Below are 26,510 nucleotides of genomic sequence, written 5' to 3' on the forward strand. Positions count from 1 at the left end.
AAATCTCATAAGCCAAAACCTAGCATGGTAGCTTATTGCCTGGCAGTCGTATGGTCGAAATGCGTTGTACTGCAGTTTTCTCAGACAATACAGAAGCATATGGAAAAATTGGTGTCCTATAAAACTGGCTTTATAACGTGGGCACATGAAAGAGATAAGCTAGTGAACTCAATGCAGGTCAAAAATTACAACCAGTGAACAGTGACGTGGAATCTGCTAGTGCTAGAACAATAATAGGAAATTTTAAATGCCATGATTAAAAGATATTTACCAAGGACATTACAGCAGATTGGGGCAGATTTTAACCCAATTCCCCTAGCTCTCCACTGACTACTTAGCTTTCCAAACAATCTCACCTCACGCAGGCTAAGTTCTGATGTGTGCCACTAAAGCACAATATACTAACAGCCGTAGAAATACATGGGAGGTACAATGTATCTCATCCTGTCATGTTTTCCTACTGCTAAATGCTGACGGAGATCCTTTCACTTGCCCGTGTTATTGTACAGCCAAGCTGTGCACAGACAGGGCATTACTGAGATCAGCGAGTGAATCCACTGATGTAGAAAACATTGCTGGATTATATGAATGATAAAAGCAGCGCACAAAGAGAAGAGGCATCAGAGCTGCTGCAGGTTTATCTGACAGTAACAGGCTTCCAAGGAAGACAGAAGGTAGCTTCTCTGCAGGTCACTGGCAAGCAATGTCTAGTGAGGGATGGATAATGATCCCAGGATTTTGAGGATGGGGAAAGTAAAAAGTGGCTCCTGTACATTACAACACTGCTAGCCATGGCTATACTATACAAACACTGCAACACTGTGAAAAAACGAGCGGCATTTAAAGTACAATGCAACACTCAAAGGGGGAGATTTATCAAAACCTGTGCAGAGGAAAAAGTTGTCCAGTTGCCCATAGCAACCAGATCGCTTCTTTCATTTTTTAACAAGGCCTCTGCAAAACAAAAGAAGCGATCTGATTGGTTGCTATGGGCAACTGGACAGGTTTTGATAAACCTCCCCCCCAAAGGATCTATTCACACGTACTTTTCCTGTACAAATTAAAGCTGCAGATTTGGTGCTGTGTTCAGTCATTTAGTTTACATTAAAGGGTGCTCCTCTGCTCATAGACTTGTATTGAGGGGGGCGGGGCGTGACATCACGAGCTCCCGGCGCCGTCTCCAGCATTCGGAACAGTTTGTTTTAACACTACGGTGCCCCCAGCTGTTGCTAAACTGCAACTCCCATGACAGGAGTTGTAGTTTAGGAACAGGGTGCCTCCCGCTGTTTCTAATCTACTACTCCCATGACGGGAGTTATAGTTTATTACTTTAGGAACAGCGAGACGACAGCTAGTACTTAACTGGAGGCTCGTTGTTGTTAAAATAGTATATAATATTAAATTATGTAAATTATGGGGGGGGGGGGGGGGGGAGTTTAGCAACAGCGAGGTGCCCTGTTTAAACCCCTGCTTTATGGGCATTTTCCACATGGGAGAGCACCATAAATGTACTAACCAATTGTATTTTTTTCTTCTAATTTCAGATCAGTGTATCCCTTGGACTACTTCAGATTCGGTGGACTACGTCGATGACCTGCATTTTTATTTGTTTACTAAAATGGTTCACGAGGGCTAAAAACTTAAAACGTGTTTTTTTCTTTACTTTACAGCAGTGGAAGCCGTCTTATAGACTGAGTTCATTACTAAAGCAGGGCTTAGCGTTAGCCCCAAAAACCGATAGCGCCAACCCCCAATTATTACCCCAGTACCCATCGCAACAGGGGTGCCAGGAAGAGCCGGTATCAACAGGCACGGAGTGTCAAAAATGGCACTCCTGGGCCTAGGCGGTAACAGACTGGTGTTATTTAGGCTGGGGAGGGCCAGTAACAAGGTCCTTGCAAACTCTGGTAACGTCAGGCTGTTGCTGCTTGGTTGGTATCTGGCAGAGAATATAAATAGGGAGACCCACAGACCTTTTTTTGTTTTTATTATTATTTATGCAAAAAACGCATGGGACTATCTGTATTTTCATTCTCAGCCAGATACCAAACAAGCAGCAAAACAGCCTGATGTTACCAGGGTGGACAAGGACCATTGTTACTGGTCCTCCCAAGCCTAAATAACGCCAGCTTGTTACCGCCTAGGCCCATGAGCAGCATTTCTGACGCTCTGGGTCTGTTGGTACCGGCTCTTCCTGGCACCCCTGTGGCGGTGGGTACTGGGGTAATAATTGTAGGTTAGCACTAGCTGTTTTTGGGGCAAACGCTAAGCCCTGGTTTAGTAATGGACTAAGTCTATAAGACAGCTTCCACTACTAAGCCTGTAAAGTAAATAAAAAATATAAAAAACACAACATGTTTAAAAATATTTTATTCCAAAAAAACACTCCCCCCACAAGCCCTCGTTAACCCTTTTTTTTTTATATTAAACCAAAAATCCGCTGGTCATCATAGTGCACTGAATCCGAAGAAGTCCTCTGCATACACGAATAAAAACATGGATTAGCATATTTAGGGGGGGGGGGAAAGTGTAATTAAAAAAAAAAAAAAGGAAATCAAGTATTTCTCAAGAAAAGGATTGCAGTAACACAGTTTTGCTATACAGGTTTATTCCCTTTGTGTGTATTGGAACTAAACCAAAAAAGGGAGGAAAAAAGCAAACTGGACAAAGTGTCACACCAAACTCCAAAAATGGACTGGACAAAATTATTGGCACCCTTAACTTACATATTTGGTTGCACACCCTTTGGAAAAAAATAACTGAAATCAGTCACTTCATATAACCATCAATAAGCTTCTTATACCTCTCAGCAATTTTAAGATCTCTCCACAGTGTTCAATGGGATTTAGATCTGGACTCATTGCTGGCCACTTCAGAACTTTCCAGCTCTTTGTTGCCATCCATTTCTGGGTGCTTTTTGATTTATATTTGGGGTCATTGGGGGACATGTATCAAATATTTTACCCCTGTTTTGTGTGTATTTTTTTCGCAAAATTTTGCGCAAGCCCTTTTTTTTGTGCATTTTTTTGCGCACGTTTTGGTAGAGCATGTCCTCCAGATGTGGCTGAATCAGGGTACCTTGGAGTGACATCTATAGTACACATGGATTTATTAACTGCATACTTTTCCTTTGCACCAAAAATTTTGCCGCAAGACCTGTTTTTTTTGCGCAAATATAAGCCATCTTGGACTTAACGTAGCAAGATGCTCTAAATCATCGATTCTATTTTTCAAAGAGTGGATTGAGGAGATGACTATATTTACCCGCAATTTATGAAGCTCATTGCACTTAATTGATAAATTTAGCGCTTCTGCACATAATTTAGAATTTGGGAAATGGGGTAAAATGCTTCTACCATACACAAATAATGATACATGTCCCCCATTGTCCTGCTGAAAGACCCAAGATCCCAGATGCAAACCTAGCTTTCTGACATTGGGCTGTACAGTGCAACCCAAAATCCGTTGGTAATCCTCAGATTTCATGATGCCTTGCACACATTCAAGGCACCCAGTGCCAGAGGCAGCAAAACAACCCCAAAACATCATTGAACCCCCAACATATTTCACTGTAGGTACTGTTTTTTTCTTTGTAGGCCTCATTCTGTTTTCGGTAAACAGTAGAATGATGTGCTTTACCAAAAAGCTATACTTTGGTCTCATCTGTCCACAAGATGTTTTCCCAGAAGGATTTTGGCTTACTCAAGTTCATTTTGGCAAAATGTAGTCTTGCTTTTTTATATCTCTTTGTCAGAAGTGGGGTCCTCCTGGGTCTCCTGCCATAACGTTTCATTTCATTTAAATGTCAATGCATAGTTCATGCTGACACTGATGCTCCCTGAGCCTGCAGGACAGCTTAAATATCTTTGGAACTTGTTTGGGGCTGCCCATCCATCATACCCTGCGTTGACAACATTCATCAATTTTTCTCTTCCATTCATGCCCAGGGAGATCAGCTACAGTGCCATGGGTTGCAAACTTCTTGATAATGTTGCGCACTGTGGACAAAGGCAAATCTAGATCTCTGGAGATGGACTTGTAACCTTGAGATTGTTTATATTTTTCCACAATTTTTGTTCTCAAGTCCTCAGACAGTTCTCTTCTCCTCTTTCTGTTGTCCATGCTTAGGCTGCAGTCAGACAACTGTCTAGACCCGTCCTGTTGTTCTTCCATCCAAAATAAAAACAGACTTAAAAAAATGGACAATAACGGAGGTTATCCGTTTATATCCAGTTAATAAAGCAAAAAAAATAATAATTTTTTTTGTTCTGCATGCTCAGAAGTAAAAACGGATCAAAAAACAGATTGAAAAAACAGATGCAAATAGATGACATTAACCCCTTAAGGACCAAGGACGTACCGGTACGTCCTTGGTCCTGCTCTCCTGATATAACTGTGTAACCCCGCGTCATATCACGGCAGGCCCGGCGTCATAGTGAAGCCGGGACCCGCCTCTAATAGGGCGCAGCGCCGATCGCGGCGCCGCGCGCTATTAACCCTTTAGCCGCGCACTCAGAGCTGAGCTGCGCGGCTAAAAGTGAAAGTGGCCGGCTAGCTCAGTCGGGCTGTTCAGGATAGCCGCGGCTAATCGCGGCATCCCGAACAGCTGATAGGACAGCGGGAGGGCCCCTTCCTGCCTCCTCGCTGTCCGATCGCCGAATGACTGCTCAGTGCCTGAGATCCAGGCATGAGCAGTCATGCGGCAGAATCGTTGATCACTGGTTTCTTATGAGAAACCAGTGATCAATGATGAAGATCAGTGTGTGCAGTGTAATAGGTCCCTATGGGACCTATAACACTGCAAAAAAAAAAGTGAAAAAAAAAAGTGAATGAATATCATTTAACTCCTCCCCTATTAAAAGTTTGAATCACCCCCCTTTTCCAAAAAAAAAAAAACAGTGTAAATAAAAATAAACATATATGGTATCACCGCGTGCGGAAATGTCCGAATTATAAAAATATATCATTAATTAAACCGCTCGGTCAATGGCGTGCGCGCAAAAAAAATCCAAAGTTCAAAATAGTGCATTTTTGGTCACTTTTTATATCATTTAAAAATGATCAATAAGTCCTATCAATGCAAAAATGGTACCGTTAAAAACTTCAGATCACGGCGCAAAAAATGAGCTCTCATACCGCCCCATACACGGAAAAATAAAAAAGTTATAGGGGTCAGAAGATGACAATTTTAAACGTATTAATTTTCCTGCATGTAGTTATGATTTTTTCCAGAAGTCCGACAAAATCAAACCTATATAAAGTAGGGTATCATTTTAATCACAGGGACCTACAGAATAAATATCAGGTGTCATTTTTAGCGAAAAATGTACTACGTAGAAACGGAAGCCCCCAAAAGTTACGAAACAGCGTTTTTTTTTTTCAATTTTGTCGCACAATGATTTTTTTTCCCGTTTCACCATAGATTTTTGGGCAAAATGACTGCCGCCATTACAAAGTAGAATTGGTGGCGCAAAAAATAAGCCATCATATGGATTTTTAGGTGCAAAATTGAAAGAGTTATGATTTTTTAAAGGCAAGGAGCAAAAACGAAAATGCAAAAACGGAAAAACCCCCGGTCCTTAAGGGGTTAAAGGCCCATCCGTTTTTCATAGACTTCAATGTTAAATTTACTGTATCCATTTTTTCTTCCGTTCTTGTGACAGAAGAAAAAATACTGCATGTGCTGTTTTTTCTGCCGTCAAAAAAATGGAAATGAGTGCAGACGGGTGAAAAAACGGATTGTAAAAAAATCCCATTGACAGGAATGGGATTTTTTTTAAACAGTTTTTAATCCATTTGCAGCCTGCAAGAACAGAACCGAAAGAGGGATAAAAAAAAGGGGGACAGACGGCTGTGTGAACGCACCCTTAGTGGCACTTCTCTTCTTTTTATCTGCTTTCAGGTGATTTTTATATTGCCCACACCTGTTACTTGCCCCAGGTGAGTTTAAAGGAGCATCACATGCTTGAAACAATCTTATTTATCCACAATTTTGAAAAGGTGCCAATAATTTTGTCCAGCACATTTTGAGTTTGGGGTGACATTATGTCCAATTTGCTTTTTTCTCCTCCCTTTTTTGGTTCAGTTACAATACACACAAAGGGGATAAACATGTAAATAGCAAAACATGTGTTACTGCAATCCTTTTGTTTTGTTTTTTGCTTAGGAGTGCTAAACAAAATGGTATTCTAAAGTGACGTAGTTTTTTTGCTTAGGTGAGCCAAATTGATCAAACCCCTGTGATAGTATGATAAATATGTCACACCAAAGCAAAAAAAAAAAAAAAAGGACTACAGAGCACGCTTACCAAAGCAACAATGATAAATGTCCCCCTTTGTGTTTAGTGTGGGCACTTAATTCTTTATTTTTCAGCGTACATGACTCACCTAATATATGTCAATCTATCTTTATGTACTATTTTTTTTTTTTTTTACGCAACAATTTTTCAGTATCTAATTTTGCCACAGGGCTCTGTGGAAACCTGTATCCACATTTTGTTCCAATAAAGAGTGAGTATTGTTTTACCTTACATTATATCATAATTTTTGTACATATTAGGGATGCTCCGATACCATTTTTTTCAAGGCAGTGTACGAATACTTTTTCTTAAAGCATACCCCGTCAGATCCAACAAAAAAACATTGTTTTTAATATATCACTCAGTACCTAATCCTGACCATGTACATCTAATTTTTATGTGTCTAGCACCTTTATTTTTTTTTACATTTTTAATTTAGCTCACTAGTCTGACTTCCTCTCAAAGGGAGGGGGCGTGGTCTCACTGTGCAGGTCTCCGCCCCCTCCCTCAGTATGCTGTGCTCACATCTCCCCTAGCATTAGCAAAACTACAACTCCCAGCTTGTCCTCACTGACAGTAGCGGGACACAAGCTGACAGTGGGAGGATTTTTCCTCCAGCTCTGAGCCCTGCACTCACAGCTGTCAATCAAGGAAGTGTGTCCATGACATAGGTGATGACACATGGACACAGCAGGACTAGTATGTGTCCAAGCAGACAGGGGGAGCAGTTGTATGACTGGCTTTTTCACTATGAAATACTGAAAATGTTCTAATAAAAACAATTGCAAAACCTATTGGTTTTAAATGCTTTACAACATATCAACATTTTTTGTATCTGACAGAGCCCATACCGATGTTTTTTTCAATGTCATGTGACAGGGTTTTTTCCCCGCTTATCTCCTTAAGGAGGCAGGGTTTTTCGGTTTTTGCATTTTCATTTTTTCCTCATCACCTTTTAAAAGTCATAACGCTTTCAATTTTGCACCTAGAAACCCATATGAGGGCTTATTCCATCAATTGTACTTTTTAATGACATCAATCATTTCACCACAAAATTTACAGCGAAACCAGAAAAAAAATATTTGTGCAGTACACTTTTTGGTAAAAAGGACACCAAATCTTTATTCTGTAGGTCCATACGGTTACAAGTATACCTAATTTATATAGGTTTCATTTTACTTTAAAAAAATGATAACTACATGCACCAAAATTAGTATGTGTAAAATTGTCTTCTTATGACTCCTATAACTTTTTTATTTTTGCATATATGGGGATATATAAGGGCTCATTTTTTGCGTTGTGATCTGAAGTTTTTATCTATACCATTTTTTGTTTTGATGACTTTTTGATCGTTTTTTATACATTTCCTTAGGGTATACAAAGTGACCAAAAATACGCAATTTTGGACTTTGGAATGTTTTTACATGTACGCCATTGACCGTGTGGCTTAACTGGTTGCCGACGAAGGACGAGCCGGCTCGTCCTAATCAGTGAGTACTTGCCGCGTTAGGACGAGCCGGCTCGTCCTGAAGCTAAACTGTCACAGCATGTAAACACGCCTCGGGAGCGGCTGGCCCCGCAGCCCCGATTGCTGTGATTGGTCAATCAATCCAGATTGAACAATCACAGCAAAGGTAGTTGAAAAAACTGCCTTTCACAGCTCTAATCTCCTCAGTGCAGGGAGATCTGTGAGGAGATCGGAGCTGTGTGAGCTCTGTGTGAAATAAAACATCACACAAGCCCACAAAGACCGCTATAACACCCCCCATACCCATCCTAGTGCTCATGTCTAGGTAACATCAGCTGTCTTGGACTTGTCACCATGCAGTGATTTCTGCAAACTGTGAGCCTCCTTATGTTGCTAAACTACAACTCCCAGCATGCCCAGACAGCTGTTGGCTGTCAGGGCATGCTGGGATTTGTAGTTTTGCAACATCTGGAGGGCCATAGTTTGGAGATCACTGTGCAGTGGTCTTTAAACTGTGGCCCTCCAAATGTTGTAAAACTACAACTCCCAACATGCACAAACAGCAAACTGCTGTCTTGGCATGCTGGGAGTTATAGTTGTGTGCCCCCAGCTGTTGCATAACTACAACTCCCAGCATGCCCTTTGGCCATCAGTGCATGCTGGGAGTTGTAGTTTTGCCACAGCTGGAGGCACACTGGTGAGGAAACACAGAGTTAGGTAACAAAACCTAACTCAGTGTTTCCCCACCAGTGTCAGCCCCCCCCCCCCCCAATGTGGATGTACAGCATACATTCACACAAGTTGGGGTTTTCAGTAAGTTTCCTGCAACAAATTTGAGCTGCGGCAAATTTTTCACCGCAGCTCAAACTCCCAGCGGGAAATTTGCTGTGAACCACCGACCGTGTGAATGTACCCTAATAACACTACGCTACCACAAAATAAAGAGTAAAACACTACATATACCCTTACACAGTCTCTCCCTCCCCCCCCCCATAAAAACTCGAAATGTCTGGTACGGCAATGTTTCAAAAAAGGAGCTTCCAGCTGTTGCAAAACAACAACTAGGAAAGCCATTGACTGTGCAGGAATGCTGGGAGTTTTGCAACAGCTGGAGGTACCCTGTTTGGGAAACACTGCTGTAGGATATTTGTGGTGGCAGAGGCAATTGTAATGCTTGCATCCGGGTGCGCCCCTATGCAAATCCCTAATTTAGCCCTCAAATGTGCATGGCACTCTCTCACTTTGGAGCCCTGTTATATTTCAAGGAAACAGTTTAGGGACACATATGGGGTATTTCCGTACTCGGGAGAAATTGTGTTACAAATTTTTTTTTTTTTCCTCCTTTTACAAGAGGTAAAAGGAAAAAAAGACCCACAAAATTTGTAACAATTTCTCCTGAGTACGGAAATACCCCATATGTTTGCGTAAAATGCTCTGCGGACGCACAACAAGGCTCAGGAGTGAGAGCGCACTATGTACATTTGCGGCACAGACTTCTATTCCAACCAAATTCTCTCTCCAAAAACCCAATGGTGCTCCTTTTGTTTAGAGACCTGTAGTGCGCCAGAAGAGCACTTCACATCCACATATGGGGTATTTCCTTACTCGGGAGAAATTGGGCTTCAAATTTTGGGGTCCATTTTCTCCTATTACCCCATGTGAAAATGAAAAATTTGGAGTAGCACCATCATTTTGGTGTTAAAAATCATTTTGGACGTGAATTCATTTTCACGTCCAACTTCAACGCAAACCTGTCAAACACCTGTGAGGTGTTAAGGCTCACTATACCCCTTGTTACGTTCCTGGAGGGGTGTAGTTTCCCAAATAGTGTGCCATTTTTTTACATTTTTTTATTTGCTTTTCTGGCACCATGGGGGCTTGCTAAATGCAACATGTCCCCAAAATACATTTCAGCAAAATTCGCCCTCAAAAATCCCACAGTTGCTCTTTCCCTTTTGAGCCACGTTGCGAGTCCGCAGAGCACTTTGCGTCAACATATGAGGTATTTCCTTACTCAAGAGAAATTGGGCTACAAATTTTGCGGGACTTTTTCTCCTTATAACACTTGTAAAAAATTTTAAAAAATTGGGCACTAACATGTTAGTGTAAAAAATGGAGATCTTCATTTTTCTCCTCCACTTTGCTGCTGTTCCTGTCAAACACCTAAAGGGTTAAACTTTCCGAATGTCATTTTGAATACTTTGAGGGGTGCAGTTTCTATAATGGGGTCATTTGTGGGGTATTTCTCACAGAAAGGCCCCTCAAATCCACTTCAAACCTAACTGCTCCCTCAAAGTTCAGATTCTGAATTTTTTGTGATTTTTTTTTTTTAAATTGCTGCTATGCTTTGTAGCCCTCTAATGTCTTCAAAAAGTAAAAACATGTCAACTTTATGATGCCAACATAAAGTAGACATATTGTATTTGTGAATCAAGATATAATTTATTCGGAATGTTCATTTTCCTTACAAGCAGAGAGTTTCAAAGCTCGAAAAATGAAAATTTTTCACAATTTTCATGAAATTTGGGGATTTTTCACCAAGAAAGGATGCAAGTAACAGACGAAAATTTACCACTATGTTAAAGGCTCAGGCATGGAGCAAGCAGCAGAGTGACGATCGGACGGCGGGAGACAAGGTAAGAAGCCTCCCGCTGTCCTCTCAGCTGTTTGGGATGCCGCGATTTTACCACGGCGGTCCCGAACAGCCCACTAAGCTAATCGGCAACTTTGATTGTGGCGTCTAAAGGGTTAATACCAGACATCAGCCCGATCTGCGATGTCTGGTATTAGCCACGGGTCCTGGCTGCTAATAGCAACCGGGACCTGCCGGGTATGAAGCACGTTTAGTTCCTAAGCGCATTACACATAACGGGAGCCGGCCACAAGCGTAAATATACACTCTTGGTCATTAAGGGTATGTTCACACGGGCGGATCCACGCCGTATTTTACGCTGCGGATCCGCCACTGAAGGACCCTAGCTCATGGAGCAGGGGAAGCAGCCGTGATGTGTACAAGTACTCGTGCAAATGTCCGGTATCAGTACAGGTACAAATATCTGTATAAGGACATCCCTAGTACATATCAACCCTATATTTATCAAGAATAGCAGGACTGCGATTTTATTATGTCAAAAGTTTTGATCGGCTGTGGACTAGGTATTCAGACCTCCGCTGATCAGGAGAATGAGCTGCTGCGCTCTCCTCTCCCTGCTCTGTGTCACATGATCAAGATACATTCCATAGACTTACATTGTGAGTGTGTCTAGAACACGTGACACAGAGCAGGAAGAGAAATTACTGAGGGTGGACTTCTCCCGAAGTCCTGAGGATAAATGGAAGAAGTCTTTATCCCAAGGATAAATGGAAAATTAGGAACAACATCACCATAATTGTTTAAAAAAAAAAGACTTTTCTGATGACACATTACCTTTAAAAATACTTAAATGCCTAACACATGGATAGAGTACTTTTCAAAGAGAACTAATAAAACCAAATAATCTCTAGGGGGGGGGGAAGAGATTTATCAAAATCTCAGATTGCTTGTTTTATTTTTCAGAAGCCTTTTTAACCCCTTAAGGACCGGAGGTTTTTCCATTTTTGCATTTTCGTTTTTTGCTCCTTGCCTTTAAAAAATCATAACTCTTTCAAATTTACACCTAAAAATCCATATGATGGCTTATTTTTTGCGCCACCAATTCTACTTTGTAATGACGTCAGTCATTTTGCCCAAAAATCTATGGTGAAGCGGGAAAAAAAATCATTGTGCGACAAAATTGGAAAAAAAAACGCTGTTTTGTAACTTTTGGGGGCTTCCGTTTCTACGTAGTACATTTTTCGGTAAAAATGACACCTGATATGTATTCTGTAGGTCCATACGATTAAAATGATACCCTACTTATATAGGTTTGATTTTGTCGCACTTCTGGAAAGAATCATAACTACATGCAGGAAAATTAATACGTTTAAAATTGTCATCTTCTGACCCCTATAACTTTTTTATTTTTCCGTGTATGGGGCGGTATGAGGGCTCATTTTTTGCGCCGTGATCTGAAGTTTTTAACGGTACCATTTTTGCATTGATAGGATTATTTTTATTCATTTTTAAATTATATAAAAAGTGACAAAAAATGCACTATTTTGGACTTTGGAATTTTTTTGCGCGTACGCCATTAACCGAGCGGTTTAATTAATGATATATTTTTATAATTCGGACATTTCCGCACGCGGTGATACCACATATGTTTATTTTTATTTACACTGTTTTTTTTTTTATTGGAAAAGGGGGGTGATTCAAACTTTTAATAGGGGAGGAGTTAAATGATCTTTATTCACTTTTTTTTTTCACTTTTTTTTTTGCAGTGTTATAGGTCCCATAGGGACCTATAACACTGCACACACTGATCTTCTATGTTGATCACTGGTTTCTCATAAGAAACCAGTGATCAACGATTCTGCCGCATGACTGCTCATGCCTGGATCTCAGGCCCTGAGCAGTCATTCGGCGATCGGACAGCGAGGAGGCAGGAAGGGGCCCTACCGCTGTCCTGTCAGCTGTTCGGGATGCCGCGATTAGCCGCGGCTATCCCGAACAGCTCGACTGAGCTAGTCGGGAACTTTCACTTTCACTTTTAGCCGCGCGGCTCAGCTCTGAGCGCGCGGCTAAAGGGTTAATAGCGCGCGGCGCCGCGATCGGCGCTGCGCGCTATTAGAGGTGGGTCCCGGCTTCACTATGACGCCGGGCCCGCCATGATATGACGCGGGGTTACTGTGTAACCCCGCGTTATATCAGAAGAGCAGGACCAAGGACGTACCGGTACGTCCTTGGTCCTTAAGGGGTTAAAAATGAAAGACGCAATCTGATTGGTTGCTATAGGCAACTACACCACTCTCTCTCTACACAGGTTTTGATAAATCTTCCCCTAGGTCCACAGCTGTGATGTCTTTGGATGAGTTGGTAAAATCACAACTGCTGCTAATCTGTGCACTCACTCCTGCTTAAATATTTAAGAAACTGTAATAAATCATTAATAGGAAAATCCACCTTAAAACATCTTCTGGCAAGTTACTGTGACATGTCAGAATAAGCAATCGATAAAGGGTGTGTGAGCTGGCACCGTCCCAATATCATTAAACTAAAATGTAAAACACAAACTCCTTAAGTCAGAAACTATGTCCATTGTAGGGAAGAAAAAAAAAATCACATGGGAAACAAAATGCTATGGATTTCCATAAGTACAATCCACAGCCGAATACAGTAGTAGGCAAGTGAATTTTTCTAGATCTTATTTCGATGCTAGGAAAACCTTGTGCTAGGGGCTGTAAGAGGTCTTTTTAAGGCAAATTTTAACCACAGAATCCACTCTTTTTAATGTTGAAATCCATGTTATGCCCTTGTCCGGCTCCCATTGTTTGAAGCACACTCAGGAGCTGAGCATGTTTAATACCCGTGGCTTTCAGTTGCTATTAGCAGCTAGGACCTATGGCTAAAGGGGTACTCTGGTGGGAAACAATTTTTCTAAAATCAACTGATGCCAGAAAGTTAAACAGATTTGTAAATGACTTGTATTAAAAAAAAAAAATCTTAATCCTTCCAGTACTTATCAGGTGCTGTATATTACAGAGGAAGTTCTTTTCCTTTAAACTTTCTTTTTTGTCTGACCACAGTGCTCTCAGCTGACACCTGTGTCCATGTCATGAACTGTCCAGAGTAGGAACAAATCCCCATAGCAAACCTCTCCTGCTCTGGACAGTTCCTGATATGGACAGGGATGGCAGCAGAGAGCACTGTGTTCAGACAGAAAGAAAATTCAAAAAGAAAAGAACTTCCTCTGTAGTATACAGAAGCTAATAAGTAGTGGAAGAATTAAGATTTTTAACTATAAGTAATTTACAAATCTGTTTAACTTTCTGGCACCAGTTGATTTAAAAGAAAAAAAATTTCCACCGGAGTATCCTTTTAATGAAGGACATTGCCGTTTGGGATGATGTCCAGCATTAACTCTTTAGATGCCGCAATCAAAGTTGAGTGTGGCATCTAAAACAGGAAAAATACTTTGCAGGTTATCTCAAGGAGCTGATAGGGAAATTTGCCTTAAAATCATGGGGTCTATTACCTATGTCTATAAAGTTTGAACAGCGATCCTTCACTGCAGACAGCCTCATCAGCCTTTAGTAATGGAGCACAGATAACATTGATCAAGGCTATTCTACTGGACAGCATTGTTTAGTGTATGCAATCTAAAGACTACATGTAATAAAAATATGAATCACCCCCTTTTCCCATTTTTTTAAAATAAAATAATGTAAACAAAAATAAACATTTGGTTTTGCGCCAGGTGTCTGAACTATTAAAATATAATGTTAATGAAACCTCACGGTCATTGGCGTGAACGTAAAGAAAAATACCAGAATAAGTACAGAATTACAGATTTTTGGTCACCAAAAAATTTTAAGCAATCAAAAAGTTAATTTACAACAAAATTGTACCAATAAAAACTACAGCCGACAGCTGAAAAAATAAGTACTCAAGGAACTCTCTGCAGACTCCCAAGAAAAGCTTGGAAACCATGAACCCCTGTGGAAACCATGAATTGATTTCATTGACTGATTCATACAGGATGCGGTCTATCTCCTAACTGGGGTCTCCCCTGCTCTGATCTTCTTTCACCCCTCCTGGGCTTTATTGTACAAGGTGTTGTGATGGACTTTGTTTTATGATTACTTGCTTTTTCTTCCAACCCCACTTTGGATCACCAGGTGGACCATACTGTGCTTTTGTGCAAATATTGGATTGACATGACTTTGTGGGGTAGATAACCATATTGTCCCTTTACAGTACAGTTGTAACCCTGATATTTTTGTTGAGGCATTGGTTCTTATTGTTTTTGTATCCTTACCCTGACAAACACCCCCCCCCCTCACCGTTTTTCCTTTTTTGACAAAAATTCAAAACTTTGAAAAAGAGAAAATGAGCCCTCATACATCCCCATATATATGACAATTTTAAGCATACTAATTTTCAGTCAAATAGTAATTTTTCTTCATAAATGGTAGAATAAAGTGGTATAATAAAACAAAACCTGTCTAAAATAGTATATTGTTTTAATCATATTGACTTAAATAATAAAAGAACATGTCATTTTTACCAAAAAGTGTATTGTGTAGAAACAGAAGCCCCAAAAAGTAGCAAAATTTAGATTTTTGATTTTTGCAATTCAAATTTTTTTTTTGTTTCACCATAGATTTTTTGGTCATGTCGTTATATGGGTCTGTAGGTGGAAAATTCAAAGCGTTATGGCTCACAGAAGGTGAGGAGGAAAAAACAAAAGTGCAAAATAAAAATCATCATTTATAAGCGTACCTGTAAAATTCCACACAAAAAATAATAAAAGGTTACTCAGTACCAATACATCTAATTTTTATTCCTCAATCACATTTATTATAAAAATACCTCTTTTTATTACCTATTAGCTCCCAGTGTTCAAATCCTCTCAGGGGAAGGGGGGCATGCCCCTCCCTTGTGTTGCTGGGAGGTGATTGGTGTGTTTGCTCATGCAGCCTTGTCTATGAGTCATCTCTTGTCCATGACCCATGGACAAGCCGAGTCTGCTGCAGGACTGGTTAGTGTCCCTAGTGGTGGGATTTTCAGGAGCTTTTTTCATTATTAAATATTCAAAACCTTTTAAACAACCATATTGCAAAAGGTCTTTACTTTCAATGTTTTTTTATTTTTTTATTATTATTTTCAATGAAATGAGAAATACAGATAACTCAAATAATAAACAAGAGGCAGATGCAGCTGTCAGCTATGAAGAGTAAATTGTTGACTTTTAGGAAAAAGGATAACATAAACAGGAAAAACATCCCTGTGAAGGAGTATGCCCGAGTGAGTTTTAAACATACAGTCATGACTGTAAATGTTGGCACCCCTGAAGTTTTTCTCACAGAAAAGGATTACAATAACACATGTTTTGCTATACACATGTTTATTCCCTTTGTGTGTATTGGAACTAAACCAAAAAAAAGGGATGAAAAAAAAAAAGCAAATTGGACATAATTTTTTCCACCCCATTTTTGGAGTTTGGTGTGACATTTAGGGATCGACCGATATCGATTTTTTAGGGCCGATACTCATAATCTGTGACCTTTCAGGCCGATAACTTACATCGGAATATCGGTATAAGTTATCGGCTATTCCCGAACAACCCCCCCCACCCCCCGCAGAAGCCGCTGCAGATCAACGATTTAAAGCAGGCGCTTTAAATCAATGAACTGCAGCGGCTTTTGCAGGGCCAGAGACCGCTGCTGCCACCCGCTTCTCTCCCCCTGCCTGTCCTGGGGTCCTCCCTAGTACAGCCACCACCGCCGCCGCCCTATTGTCTCCCCCATCCCCGGTTTTATAATTACCTGTTCCCAGGGCCCGCGCTACTTCTGGCTCCGGCGGCGTCCTGAGCTGTCACTGTGACGCCGTGTTGAGGACGTCACTTGTCATTGCGCTGCGCAGCGCACAGCAATACCGCAGGACGTCGCAGGAGCCAGAAGTAGAAGGTCCCCGGGAACAGGTAATTATAAAACCAGGGATGGGGGAGGCAATGGGGCAGCGGCGGTCTCTGGCTGGGGAGGCGAGGCGGGGCATTGTCGGCAAGGTAATTGCCGATACAGATAATGTCCAAAATCGTTAATATTGGCCGATAATATCGGCCAAACCAATAATCAGTGGATCCCTAGTGACATTATGTCCAATTTGCTTTTTTTCCTCCTTTTTTGGTTTAGTTCCAATACACACAAAGGTAATAAACACGTGTATAGCAAAATATGTGTTACCGCAATCCTTTTCTGTGAGAAATACTTCATTTTCTTGAAAAATGTCAGGGGTGCCAACATTTACGGCCATGACTGTGTTTATCTGCTCAAGTATCTTGTAGTGAACAGTCATAGTAATTAGTTTGCCAAACCAATGTGATTAGCCAGAGTGTCGATAAAGATGGCGTAGATCAGAGGGAAATAAATTACAGCATTGTATGTCATTTTCATCAGAAACAACATATATAAAAGTTTTTGGATCTAACAATGGCCATTAAAGGGTTAACACCAGTTTTGATACAGCTCTATTTATTAACATGCATTATGTGAAAGCTGAAGTATTTTTTCAGTCTAAGAGTTGAGACTTTAAAGAGTAACTCACTATGATGCTGGAACTAGACACAAAGATGTATTTAGATATATATGTCTAAAGTGGAAGGAAATGTTAGGCACGGGACATTGTAAAAAGCATGTACCAGAAATGATTTTGATAATAAAGGTGAACTAGGTATTGCTGGTGATACAAATTCCTTAACATGTAATTACAGATTCACTAGATGTGAACATCTACTACAATAAAAGTAACTGAAAACATTGGAATAATAGAGAGATGTGCATAGATTCCAGGAAGATTCACAACATTGTTCAATCATGCAAGCAAAATTTCATACAGGGGGAAAAAAATCCAGAAATAATATTCACGCAACACAAAGATTTAAAGACTTGTTTTGATAATTTTATTTTAACCACCAACAATAAAGTGCCCACATGGACAGGACTGATCATGTAAACAGTCATTACCTGTCTGTGTAAAAGATGTGATTAACTAACATATCATTAGAAGCTATTAGTCAACTGCACGTAGGACAGCATTGAGATGATGCACTAGCGGCCATTGTACACCGACAAGGGTTATTCTGCTGTTTAATGCACAAGCTATTTGGTCTTTGCTGGCCAAAAGATTTGTTATTCTTTTTATTTTCTAGGGTTTTATTACTGTTTTTTTTTTTTTTACTAAAAAGGGGTACTCCAGTGGAAAACAGTTTTTTTAAGTCAACTTATGCCAGAAAGTTAAACAGATTTGTAAATCAAAACAAAGAAGTGATATTCGGCACTGCTATTATAGGCTCTGGCGGGCAGTCGTGTATGACGCTTGTACGGAGAAGTATAGTTAGAGATGTGGTGGTGCTCTGATACTTGGCAAAAAGTTCATATCTTCAAAAGGCAATGAAGGAATAGAATGAATCGGCAACTCACCAGTCTTCTCTTCTGAAAAAGTTCCTTTATTCAAAACATACTCACAGCATGAAATGCAAATAGGGAGAGGGATCGGTGCAGGGGGGGTAAAATGTAGTAGATACTACTACATTTTACCCCCCCTGCACCGATCCCTCTCCCTATTTGCATTTCATGCTGTGAGTATGTTTTGAATAAAGGAACTTTTTCAGAAGAGAAGACTGGTGAGTTGCCGATTCATTCTATTCCTTCATTGCCTTTTGAAGATTTGTAAATCACTTCTACTAAAAAATCTTAATCCTTCCAGTACTTTTTAGGGGCTGTATAGTAAAGAGAAATCCAAAAAAAGAAATGCATTTCCTCTGATGTCATGACCACAATGCTCTCTGCTGACCTCTGCTGTCCATTTTAGGAACTGTCCAGAGCAGGAGAAAATCCCCATAGCAAACATACGCTGCTCTGGACAGTTCCTAAAATGGACTGCAGAGGTCAGCAGAGAGCACTGTGGTCATGACATCAGAGGAAATGCATTTCTTTTTTGGATTTCTCTTTAGTATACAGCCCCGAAAAAGTACTGGAAGAATTAAGATTTTTTAATAGAAGTGATTTACAAATCTGTTTAACTTTCTGGCACCAGTTGATTTAAAAAAAAAAAAAAAAGTTTTCCACAGGAGTACCTCTTTAACTTTAGCATGATTTAGCCCTCATAATTTTAAAAGAATATTTCGGGAAAGTAGACTACTGTAAGCATGCAGTTTTTTGTCTTAGTGACATACGACTTGAGTTTGGGTCTAGGTTTCCAGAATGACTGAAGGTTCTGGAGATAAAGTCATTCTTATACTACAGTTTAGGTGTGTTTGAGTCCTGAACCTGATCTTGCAAGTGTGTGAGCACTGCCAGACAGCAGCAGAAAGGAGTTGCTTTTAAGCAGATCAGCTTGTGTTTTGTATGTTGGACACTAATACACTGCACCAAAAAGGCTGACATTGGGACTGAACATGCAAAGTTATTGGTGCGAAGCTCAGTAGTAACGTTTATGTATACAACCTGATGTGAAGGATGTTTAAGTTTCTGTTATACCATATGCTACGAAGAGACCTTATTGTTGCATGTGGATTATTACAATAAACCAACAACTACTGAATTGTGATATCTGCCTGTTTGGGTCTCAGGTGTAAAGGCTGTTTATAGCAGGGGTCTCAAACTCCCGGCCCGTGGAACGAAAGTTTGTGACCCGCACCAGGTATGTGTAATTTGTATTGCCAGACGCTCGGGACATGCAGTTCCGGGCGCTGGGCAAGTAACTTCTTCAGGCATTTAGCCTTGCTTCGGGCAAGCAGCACCAAATGCCAGAAGGCTTCACTTACCCCGCCCTCCTCCTCCGTGTCTTTGGTTGGCCAGCCGGCCTGAGTCTGATGAGGGATGTCGCGCATGTGACGTCACTCCGCAAAACCGCACTGGAGGACGTCAGTGACGGAGGGGGGTGGAGGGGTTGGGGAACCTGCTTCTACCTAATGCGGGGAACCTGCTTCTACCTAATGCGGGGAACCTGCTTCTACCTAATGCAGGGAATCTGCTACTACCTACCTAATGTGGGGAAACTGCTACTACCTACCTAATGTGGGGAAACTGCTACTACCTACCTAATGTGGGGAACCTGCTACCTATCTAATGTGGGGAACCCCCAGAAGTAGCACCCCAATCATCCGTCAGCTCATGCTATTATCACACGGGGGTAGGGGGAATGGGGGGGGGGTTGCTGGTGGATGATGAGGGGCACATGATGGGAGCATTATATGTAATGGGCGCATGATGGGGGCATTATATTTAAGGGACACATGCAGCCCAGCCTCACCCATCTGCTACCTCCAATGGCCCTCAGATAATTTGAGTTTGAGACCCCTGGTTTAAAGGGTCCCATCCTACACTATGTTTAGTCTATTAAGACGAATAAGCCCACCATAGCATACGTTGGCCTATCAGGCAAACTTATAAGTGTGTCGCCTCAGTAGCTACAGTGTTCTAATGTACGATTCTGAGTTCTGGCCCACTTCTACTCTTTGGCCATTTGGAGTATCATGGGGCCATTCAATATTTAACCCCTTAACGACGCAGGACGTAAATGTACTTCCTGGAGAGCTGGTACTTAACGCACCAGGACATACATTTACGTCCTAAGCATAACCGCGACCATCGGAGCGATGCCCAGATTATAGGTGGCAGGTTCCGGCTGCTGATCGCAGCCAGGGACCTACCAGCAATGGCGGACATCCTTGATCCCGGTCACTAAAATTGGTGATCAGATCGCCCGCAGCTCTGCCGCAGCAATCCGATCATCCAGCATGGCAGCCGGAGGTCCCCTCACCTCCCTCTGCTGCCTTCCTGGCGTCTTCTGCTCTGATCTGCCTTCCCGCAGACCAGAGCAGAAGATGACCGATAACACTGATCAGTGCTATGTCCTATACATAGCACTGAACGGTATTAGCAAAAAAAATTGAAAAACCCCCTCCCCCAATAAAAACGTAAATTGTCCCATTTTCCCTATTTCACCCCCAAAAAGTGTTAAAAAAATATTTTATATAAATATTTGGCATCGCCGCATGCGTAAATATCTGAACTATTAAAATAATATGTTAATGATACCATACGGTAAACGACGTGAACGTAAAAAAAAAAAAAAAAAAAAGTCCAAAATAGCTGCTTTTTTATAACAATTTATTCCCCAAAAAATTTAAAATGGATTAAAAGTTTTATATAAGCAAATATGGTATCAATAAAAAGTACAGATCACGGCGCAAAAAATTAGCCCTCATACAGCCGCTTATATGGAAAAATGAAAAAGTTATAGGTCTTCAAAATAGGGGGATTTTAAAAGTACTAATTTGGTTAAAAAGTTTGCGATTTTTTTTTAAGCTCAATAGTAATAGAAAAGTATGTTATCACGGGCATCATTTTAATCCTATTGACCCAAAGAATAAAGAACACATGTCATTTTTACCATAAATAGTATGGCGTGAAAAAGAAACCTTCCGAAATTAGCAAAATTGCGGTTTTCCCCACACAAATAGTATTTTTTTTGTTACGCCATACATTTTATGGTAAAGTGAGTGATGGCATTACAACGGACAACCGGCCGTGCAAAAAAACAAGCCCTCATACTAGTCTGTGGATAAAAATATAAAAGGGTTATGATTTTTTGAAGGCGAGGAGGAAAAAAACGAAAACGTTAAAATAAAATTGTCTGCGTCCTTAAAGGGGTTCTCCGATGCTTACACATCTTATCCCCTATCCAAAGGATAGGGGATAAGATGCCTGATCGCGGGAGTCCCGCCGCTGGGGACGCCCGTGATCTTGCACGTGGAACCCAGTTTGTAATCAGTCCCCGGAGCGTGTTCGCTCCGGGTCTGATTACGGGCAACCACCGGGCCGGCGGCGTGTGACGTCATGTCTCTGCCCCCGTGTGACGTCACGCTCCGCCCCTCAATGCAAGCCTACGGGAGGGGGCGTGATAGCTGTCATGCCCCCTTCCGTAGGCTTGCATTGAGGGGCGGAGCGTGACGTCACACGGGGGCGGAGGCGTGACATCACACGCCGCCGGCCCGGTGGTCGCCCGTAATCAGACCCGGAGCAAACACGGGGCTGAGTCCTTAAGGGGTTAAACATAAATTTTAACAATTTATAATGAGGCTAATGATTCAGATGAGCTCTAGTGGATTGTTCCTCTTCACGGGAAAGTACGAAGTTTTGATTGCCAGGAGATAGATTCATAATCAGTCCCCGAAAAAATGTCTTTGGATCAGTCGCCCTGGGTGTGGTGGCATGCTGCCAAAATTCTGCAAACTATGTGTGAAGTAGTAAGGGGCGCCAGTACTTGGTATAAGTAAAATAAAGCTGGAAGTCCTAATAACATTTATTATTACAAAGTGCTATTAAATTTAGTACAATAAGAACTTTGGCACTGAAGGTTTAATAAGAGGTTACATAGGGTGTAACAGCTTCGATTCATGTTACAACTATATGTTAAATCCTAAATCTTATTATTAAAAGGGGCGTGGGGGGGGGGGCTAGATCCACAAAACTACACCACCAGGGCCATTTAGATGCCTCTAAAGGGTTCATGGTGAAAGCTGCATGCCGTCTATTAGCAGTGGCCCCTTGCTACTGAAATCAGCATCTGCTGGGGGGCCATCCAGTACGGCACGTGCTCGCACACCATACCTTCTTAACAGCACCATGATGTGTAAACACATTATGGGTAATTATGGTTTTAATATAAATACAAAGTGCAAAAAATACACAATGAACTGATGCAAAAACTACAAGTGTTTACTTACATGATTCTCACTGGTCAAGTTTAAAGGAAAAAAAAAATTATCGAACAATCCACAAACGTAGAAAATTCACCATATGGATGTACTAAAGAAAGAAAAGATGAACATATGTTAACAATGGAATAAGGCTGTGGTGTTCTTATCTAATCCAGAATATTTTTATTTATTAGATATAAACTGACCAGACAATATAGGCTGACAGAAATACAGAAATGGTATCACAGGCCAAGCAAATTGTGAAGAGGAAAAGTTGACCAGCTGCCCATAGCAATTTAGCATATGCTAAATGAGTCAAGTTTAAGTTAAAGGACAACTGCAGTGCTAATGAAGTAGTGCTCTAATGTCATTAAATAAGAAGTTATGCAACTTACTAATTGTGCTCCATTACCTTTTCTGCACAGTTTAGCTGCTTTGCTGTCACAGGAAGTTGCTGCCTGGGGCTCTGATGTGAGTAGCGTCTACCTGTTATTCCCTATGGGGCTGTCAGCTAGGTCGACGCTACGTCACAAACTCCCAGGATCCTTCACTCCCCCTGCAGCTCCTACAACCTCATACATATTAATTTGGCTGTTATGTGCTCTGCTCTAATTGGCTGAGCGCACAGTAGGGGTTTTTCAGGGCTGTGAGCTGAGCCGTTTGGATGTGAGCAGAAACAGAGCCTCTGTCTGCAATCAGCTTCAGCATGGCCGGCTCCCCCTCCTGTCTGCAATCAGCTTCAGCATGGCCGGCTCCCCCCTCGGTCTCCATGGTGACATCTGCCCGGGTGTGCTGCTGTCAGTGAAGGCAGTAACCCTTTATGTGCCTGCCTCTCACAACCATGTTAGCTATTGTACTGTGTGTCCCTTTTCTCACTGGCCTCTTGGAATAAAGTTTACAGCAGTGTGCTGCTGAGAGAAAGCATAGCATTCCTGTGGGTCACTGCTGCTGAGAGGTCCATAAGTCCACATTGTCCCCCTGTCCTCAGTCCCTAAATGTTGCACCATAATCTATACCAGTGTTTCCTAACCAGAGCACCTCCAGCTGTTGAAAAACTACAACTCCCAGCATGCCCTGACAGCTGTTGGCTGACCAGACATGCTGGAAATTGTAGTTTTGCAACAGCTGGAGGCACCCCTGCAACTCCACACTGTACATTATAGCTATGTAAGCTGTTTTCCAGGCAGCCGCAGCCGGCTCTCCTATTGGACAGGGAAGAACATGTGGTGAGGATGGGAGGGGATAACCACAAGGGAAGGAGCTGTGGGTGTCACTTTATTATAATTTATTATAATTTCCTTGGGGGGAGAGCAGCAGCTCACAGGAAGCAGGGGCAGGGGGTCATGGGAAATGTAGTCTTTATGACATGGCTGCTTACTGCTTTGGGTAGCAATTACCAGAGAATGGCTGGACCGTTTTGGACAAATGAGGTATCTTTGGAAAGGTCTTTTAATGAGCTATCAGATTAGGTAAACTTTTTTTTTTTTTTAAGTAACAGCGCTGCAGATGTCCTTTAAGTAACAGAAAATATGAAACTATGCCTGATACAAATGCTGATCTAACAGACCGGCACTCTTAAAAGTCTTTTACACAGCTCCATGTGACATTGAGACAGGATAATTTGTGCAGCCCTTCACTTCATTGTCAGTCACATAAGGCTCTCTTTCACACTATAAAATTACTTCCATTATGAACGCCCGTTATAAAAAGCCTGGAAATCAGCAGTTATACGGCCGGTACAAAATCACTAACGGTCGTTAGAAAATACCATTATAGTCTATGGGATTTTTCTAATCCCTAGCTGTTTTAACCCTTTATCGCCCGTTATTAATAATGGCCATTATTTTGTGATGGGCGATAGTAATGGGAGAATTAGTGCATGCACTATTTCTGCCGTTCATTTCGCCCGTCACAAAATAACAGTCGTTATTAATAATGGGCGATAATGGGTTAAAATGGCTATTAGAAAAATCCCATAGACTATAATGGGATTTTCTAATGACAGTTAGTGATTTTGTACCGGCCGTATAACTGCTGATTTCCAGGCTTTTTATAACGGGCGTTCATAATGGAAGTAATTTTATAGTGTGAAAGCAGCCTAACCCGACATAAGGCAACTAACCAACAATTGTTAGGGCCCAAACGACCCCAATGATCATTCAACAAACAAGTGATTGCTCATTCAATGGCTGCTCACGGAGTCTTTGAAGGACTTTCCAATAACTAACAATAACTGGTGTAGGCAACACGACAGTGCCCACATACAGCCTTTGATCAGTTTGCCCCAAGATCTGTAATATGTAATTCTAAAGGGCAAGAAATAAAAATCTCACACTAAAGATTTCCAAGGAAGGGAGACAAAAAGAGCAAATGGATGTAGACAGAGTATGATGTGGTGCAGGCAGTGCTATTTCCAGCAGCACCTGATGAACGGCATCATTCACACTGTATTTATAGAACCATTTAATTAGGGAAGCAGGAATGCAAATTGAAAAATCAGTTCTCTCCTGATATTCTCCAGTTCCTCAGCCGCCTCTGAAGCGCTTCCATAGAACGGTGACGTTTTGATTTCATTATAATTAATTCCTTACAGCAGGCGATTGCCACATCCAGCACCGCTTACTAATGAGTGACATCACTAATACACCGCTATTTTTATTCTATTGCTAAAGACCAAGAGGTTTAAAGGGGACCTGCCAGCTCTCTGAGGACAGCATTAAGTGGTGGCAGACGTTGGTTCCAACTGTCTGTCATTTATGTGTGAATATCTAGAACTTTTAGTTTATCTGTTACAGCACCCTCACAGGCAGGGTCCTCACCCCTTCTATATCAGTCTGCAATTTAGTCTGTGTAATGTTCACTGTTTCTGCATTTGTATTTTAACCTTTATCAAACGGTAAGTGCCCTGAAGCGCTACATAAATAAATTATTATTAATAATAATCATAATAGTCCATGGTATTCATGAGCTCCTACTGTACGCCTGCAGCATTCTGACTGATATACAAACAAATGTGTCAGTCAGCATCAGGAAAGCAGGGGGAGCCCACAGCTGTATCATGAAAAAGTTAGTAGAATTTTGTTACGGTAAGCATGTCTATCAATCAGTCAATCAATCATACTGCTTTACTTTATTAGTCACATTCAAGAGGTAGATGAAATAGACCAACCACCACATTACAAACCAGCATTCACAGATCTGGATATTCAGGGCTGGTTTTTAAAGCACAACTGTCTCCTTCTTACAAGGTACAGATCTGCACACCTTCACAGTTAGGGCATAAGGAGATGGACAAAGCTTATCTTTACTTACTGTGGCTGCAGTTTGTAAACTTATATCGTGGCTGTTTTTTAATTCAGCCACAGGCCAGCAGAGCCACAACAGCACACGTTCTCTCTGCCTCCTCCCCGCAAGGAGCCCTGTACATCAATCATGCGGGTATGATCAGTGAGCAGGCATGCCACTGTGACTAGGCCGACCTTTCCAGTTCGGCTGGATTCGAAAACAACCGCGATATATATGTTTACTAACTGTGGACACAGTAAAGGTACCATCTGTTTAGGGCTGGGCGGTATGACCAAATGTGTGTATCACAGTATTTTTTAAACTTTTGGCAGTTCCACGGTATATGACGGTATTTCCTAGCCCCCCCCCCCCCATATTAATTATCAGCCCACATCCCCATCGGGGTACTACTCACATATGTCACCCGCCTCATCCTGTTTGTTGTGGCTGCCGGCGTTGACACTCTATACAGTGCGGTATCCCAATCCCTGGGCTGCAAAAGGTAAGTAAAAATTAATTTTAACGCACCTACGTCGGCCTCACTTGTTTCCTGGGGACAGGAACGTTGGAGAGCTGTCAGCCTATCACCGGCCGTAGCGATGTTCCGCCTCGGCCGGTGATAGGCTGAGCCCACTGTCATGTAAGGAGCTCTGGCCGGCTTCTTACATGACAGTTGGCTCAGCCTATCACCAGCCGAGGCGGAACATCGCTGCGGCCGGTGATAGGCTGACGGCTGTCAGACATTCCCGTCCCCAGGAAACAAGTGAGGCCGGTACCGCACCAATGGGAGGTGAGTTAAAGTTTTTTTTGTTTATTTTTTGCAGCCCGGGCATAGGGATACTGCACAGTATAGAACAGTGGTCTCAAACCTGCGGATCTCCAGATGTTGCAAAACTACAACTCCCAGCATGCCCGGACAGCCGTTGGCTGTCCGGGCATGCTGGGAGTTGTAGTTTTGCAACATCTGGAGATCCGCAGGTTGGAGACGAATGGTATAGAGTGTCAGCGCCGGCAGCCACAACAAACAGGACGAGGACGGCAGCGCATGCGGGTGGCATGTGAGTAGTACCCTGATGGGGACAGTGCTGGGCTGGGCTAATAATTAATTGGGGAG

At 41.8% G+C, this 26,510-nt stretch overlaps 1 protein-coding gene across 3 annotated transcripts in view; it reads right to left on the minus strand.

Moving 5' to 3' along the window:
* NCK2 (NCK adaptor protein 2) overlaps window positions 1-26,510 on the minus strand; it is a 64,494-nt gene that overhangs the window by 29,839 nt on the left and 8,145 nt on the right. For 2 of the 3 annotated variants that reach the window (XM_056556050.1, XM_056556048.1), the window contains one exon: window positions 22,139-22,220. The exons of the other annotated variant lie outside the window; for it this stretch is intronic. The gene's annotated coding sequence lies outside the window, so the exon portion shown is untranslated. The remainder of the gene's footprint in view (window positions 1-22,138; window positions 22,221-26,510) is intronic. 3 annotated transcript variants of the gene reach the window in all.

The sequence above is a fragment of the Hyla sarda genome, chromosome 2 (assembly GCF_029499605.1).
Source record: "Hyla sarda isolate aHylSar1 chromosome 2, aHylSar1.hap1, whole genome shotgun sequence".
In the NCBI taxonomy this organism is placed as follows: domain Eukaryota; kingdom Metazoa; phylum Chordata; class Amphibia; order Anura; family Hylidae; genus Hyla; species Hyla sarda.